This window comes from Botryllus schlosseri, chromosome 11 (assembly GCF_051294905.1).
Source record: "Botryllus schlosseri isolate E-star chromosome 11, Bs_hap1, whole genome shotgun sequence".
NCBI classification, from domain to species: Eukaryota; Metazoa; Chordata; class Ascidiacea; order Stolidobranchia; family Styelidae; genus Botryllus; species Botryllus schlosseri.
This window is the reverse complement of record NC_137246.1, coordinates 11,797,080-11,801,756: the sequence shown is the minus strand read 5'-3', so window position 1 is coordinate 11,801,756 and position 4,677 is coordinate 11,797,080. Positions and strand designations below refer to the sequence as shown.

General features: G+C 42.8%; 1 long non-coding RNA gene across 1 annotated transcript; it reads left to right on the top strand.

The window, feature by feature from the left end:
* The first annotated feature begins 787 nt into the window (after positions 1-787).
* LOC145449436 (uncharacterized) lies at positions 788-2,451 on the top strand. Its single transcript, XR_013918256.1, has 2 exons — positions 788-934; positions 1,127-2,451. It is a non-coding gene; the product is annotated as an uncharacterized LOC145449436 (long non-coding RNA).
* The last annotated feature ends 2,226 nt before the right edge of the window (positions 2,452-4,677 follow it).

The window sequence follows — 4,677 nt, the reverse complement described above, 5'->3', positions numbered from 1 at the left end:
CGTCCACGTCGTCCAAATATCATATGATCGACCGAAAAGATCATCGCTCTATCAAATATGCCGGACCTGATGTGTGGAACAGTATCCCGCGGACCATCCGACAGTCGACGAGCATGTCCACATTCAAGTCGAAATACAAGCAATTACTACTAAATAAATACAGTCCATCCTCAAGATTACCGGACCACGACTGACCTATCGATCTCGCTTCCCATGACATGCCGCCCTATTTCTTGTCGCTTTCTTTTTCTATACTATATTCTTTACTTTCATTCAGTGTGCATGCCTCCTCTTTACATCGCCTAGGCCAAGGTGGGTGTCAGATTCCATAGACTACTCCTTGTCGCTTCGACATCTTCACGTCTTTTCATTGTATCGCATTTTTTGTGGTGTATTGAACTGATAAAATTGCTAATAAACCAATGATGAAGTAGTATTTATAATTCTCTTTCAATTGCCAGTATCATACTTTGAGTTGTACATGTATACATGTTGAAGTATAAAATAAAGTGTAGTAGCCTAATGCCTCTATTTTCCGAAAATAGAGCCAACACTATATTAGGGTTACCATATTTTGGAAATGTGAAAAGAGGAGACTTTTTCAAAGATTTCAGACTTGCAATACGGAAGGAAAATCCGGAAAATGGCAAAATTTTGCACTTCGTGGTCGTGGTCGAAACCACTTCTCCATGTTGCTCTTCGGCCAATCTACGGGCCTTATAATAAGGGGGAGGGTGCCATACCATGATATTTTCTAAATCGTGATGTTCGAGTAAACAAACACCATATTGTAATTTTTACACGTATATTTTCAGTATTGTCTAATATGACAACCATTTAGTATCACGTGTTATTACCATGGCGGAGTCGGTTCAAGATCAAAGTTGTGGCGTCGCTGATGCAATACCTACGCCATTATCACCGTGGACAAGTGGTAAGTAATCAATAATATTAGTATCAATATTATCCATATAGTAGCCATGTTATTTAAATACAAGACGTTTCGCCAGTCAACTAAATATTGATAAATACCGAACCGTTTATCAGGTCCTAACAGAATTCATAATATTTTGGCTTGGGCTGCTTTTACACACCGCACACATTACAATAATTACATGTGTCTTAGGATTCGCAACATTGGTGGCAGGTGAAAGTGCCAACCTGAGGTTCATCAACAGCCCGGTAAACATCGCTGCCGGAGATCAGATCCTTGCGAACAAAGTCGTCTACGAGGTTATGAGTACTGAAGGAGAAGCACATCTTGCAAAGCATGGTGAGCGTGACTCAGGGGTTCTTCACAGTACCCTTTAAAAATATGAAATAATCTCCTTGCAATTTTTAAAATGACTCACTGTCCCTTAAAAATCAACACAAATAAACACGTCGGTTTCTACAGTATAAATGTGACGAATGAGCCCGCTTTTTTGCGACCTGTTCCGCTATGTCTGGATCTGTTTCGGAAAATGCAACCGCTTCTAACCTTCAATCGCTTCAAATTTACATTCCACTTCTCGAAAACGGTAGTTTTCCCCATAGAGTGAGAATCCTACTTATCCATTTCTCTTCTATTCACCCTTTATACATCCGATTTACAAACAGACACGTCATTTACAACAAACTAGGTCAGGCGTTACGCGGTTTACGGACGAGCTGGAATAGCTAACGTCGAACGCAAAACATATCTATGTATTATTTATGTGCTTACTGTATAGCCTACACACCAAAATAATGTGTAGATTAATGTCATAAAAAATCAGAGTGCACTTCTTGTCCAGTACAAATATTTTGAAGTTAAAGGATGCGTTTTTTCAGTAATATTGGTATTTGCAGATATGACTATAATTTCGTGATGCTCTCTCAGCTAACGTGATCACATTTTCCGGTAGAGCTGAGCGAGGTGAGGTCGTCGAAAGTTGTGGGCAAATAATTGTACATCTTGGGCCATGTTCATGTCATACGGTTATAACTATTCGTGAGGTTGTCGCGCGTTTGCTGCAAGCCTAATATTGCTATGAATTACTTTTTTGAAGGAATGGGCACTATTATTTCGTGAAATCAGTTAATGATTGTCGCTACTCTAAAGATACTGGATATTGCTCACACGTATACCTGGTCAATCTAAAAGAAATACGTCTTTCGTGAGACAGACGCGTCCCCTGATTCGCATTTCGTCGCGGAGCGCATGATTTTCTCCTGTGGGTCGCATTTGTAGTTTGTACCGAGGCCGCGGGGTTCAGATTGTAATGACAAGACTATTCTGTATCGCTCATTTGATGAGCCACGGTTTTATCTCCATTGTGTGTTGACCAAAACGTCATTATTATGTCTCATCGTTGTGTCTTGGTGCAGATATGACCGGTGCCTAAAAGTCCCGCAACCGCAGGTAGCACACGCCTAGACTAAACTATCCTAACAGCCTCGAGTGACACCAGAAATATACCGTTCTCTCATGATTTCTAGTACCGTTGGTTAGTAGTATAGTCGATCGGTCGTGAGCGGCTATGGGGCTCTTATGGGCCCGCTCGACCGGTGCCTCGAAAACTCGTGTTGAACCGGTGACCCTTTTGACCCCCCCTTCCGCTCGACCGGTGCCTTGTAAGTATAGGGATCGCTGATGAGGTGACCCATCGCTGATGACTTTGGCGGTTGAAATCTGTGAGTTGCCTTTTAGACCCCCTATCGCTGGTGACTTGCCATTGTTTCTTATGGGATCTCTGGTGACCCCACCCTTACAGGTATAGGGCTCGCTCATGACCTGCCGTGAAAACTCGTGTTGGTGATGGTACTCTTTCAGACCCCCTATCGCTCGTGATGTGCCATTGTTTCTTACGGGATCTCTGGTGATGTGCCATTGGTTCTTATGGGATCTCTGGTGAGGTGCCATGTGTTCTTATGGGTGCGGTCGTGATTCGCCTTTTCGGGTATAGGGCGTGGTCGGGATTCGCCGTGAAAACTCGTGGTCGTGACTCGCCTTTTTTGCTATAGGTGGTGGGCGGTGATTCGCCTGTCGTGTATTCTTACGGGATCTCTGGTGATTTACCATGTGTTCTTACGGGCGTGGCGGTGATTCGCACTTTCGAGTATAGGCATTAGGGTTGTCCATAATTTAGAAAATCTTAAAAATGCTCGGTTGTAATGTCTTATTCTATAGATTATTGATAAAAAACAACAATGGGCCAAAAAGAAGCTCACAGGAAAGCCGTTAAGATTTCGTGCAAAGCGTTTGAAAGTTGCTGCCGAAGAATGGGCGTGCCACCGACCATAAAACGGCGAGAAAGCTAGTAATCACGAAACTACGGTTCTTGATTGGCTAATAGGTTATGCTTCAATGATCACGACAGCAGCAGCTTGCTGATTAGGGGATCAAGGAGTCTGGTACCGGCAGCGATTGTGAAAGCGCACTGTCGGTAGGTTGGCAGATAATGATTTAGGAATACTTGAGCATCTTGAGGTACGAAATACATGATGAACAAACAACAGCTGATTCACAAAAACGTCTAAAGCATGACCGCTTTATTGTGAAGGAAAGCGCTGTAGCCTACATGCCTTGTTTTCATCGAGGGAAAGCAGAGGCGCTTATGCAAGTGGCGAACGAATTCATTATTTCAGAGGGGATCTATTATCAATGAATACAAATATAGAGCTTAACAATGACACTATACTTTGTGTGATCTGCAGTGGGCTTGAACTGTAGTATATAGGTGACGTTTTGAAGGATCTAGGGATCGATGGAATCAGCCGGTTATGCTTGACACTTCTCCGATGCTTACAGCAAATTCAATTCACTTGTAAGTGTTGTCAAAGTCCTTAATGATGCTGCAGAAACGAGGTGTGAATGTAAGCACATACTATGCTGGATATGATATGTCAAAGTCCTTAATGATCGCGCACCAAAGAGGAGTAAAGGTAAGCACAGACTATGCTGCATAGTATCCAGCATAGTTTGGATATCATATTCAGCATAGTCTGTGCTTACATTCACACCTCGTTTCTGCAGCGTCATTAAGTACTTTGACAACACTTACAAGTGAATTGAATTTGCTTTAAGCACCGGAGAAGTGCCAAGCATAACCGGCTGATTCAGTCGATCCCTAGAGCCTTCAAAACGTCACCTATATACTGCAGTTCAAGCCCACTGCAGATCACACAAAGTATAGTGTCATTGTTAAGCTCTATATTTGTATTCATTGATGATAGATCCCCTCTGAAATAATGAATTCGTTCGCCACTTGCATAAGCGCCTCTGCTTTCCCTCGATGAAAACAAGGCATGTAGGCTGCAGCGCTTTCCTTCACAACAAAGCGGTCATGCTTTAGACGTTTTTGTGAACCAGCTGTTGTTTGTTCATCATGTATTTCGTACCTCAAGATGCTCTGAAATAATCCTAAATCATTATCTGCCAACCTACCGACAGTGCGCTTTCACAATCGCCGCCGGTACCAGACTCCTTGATCCCCTAATCAGCAAGTTGCTGCTGTCGTGATCATTGAAGCATAGCCTATTAGCCAATCAAGAGCCGTAGTTTCGTGATTACTAGCCTTCTCGCCGTTCTATGGTCGGTGGCACGCCCATTCTTCGGCAGCAACTTTCAAACGCTTTGCACGAAATCTTAACGGCTTTCCTGTGAGCTTCTTTTTGGCCAATTGTTGTTTTTTATCAATAATCTATAGAATAAGA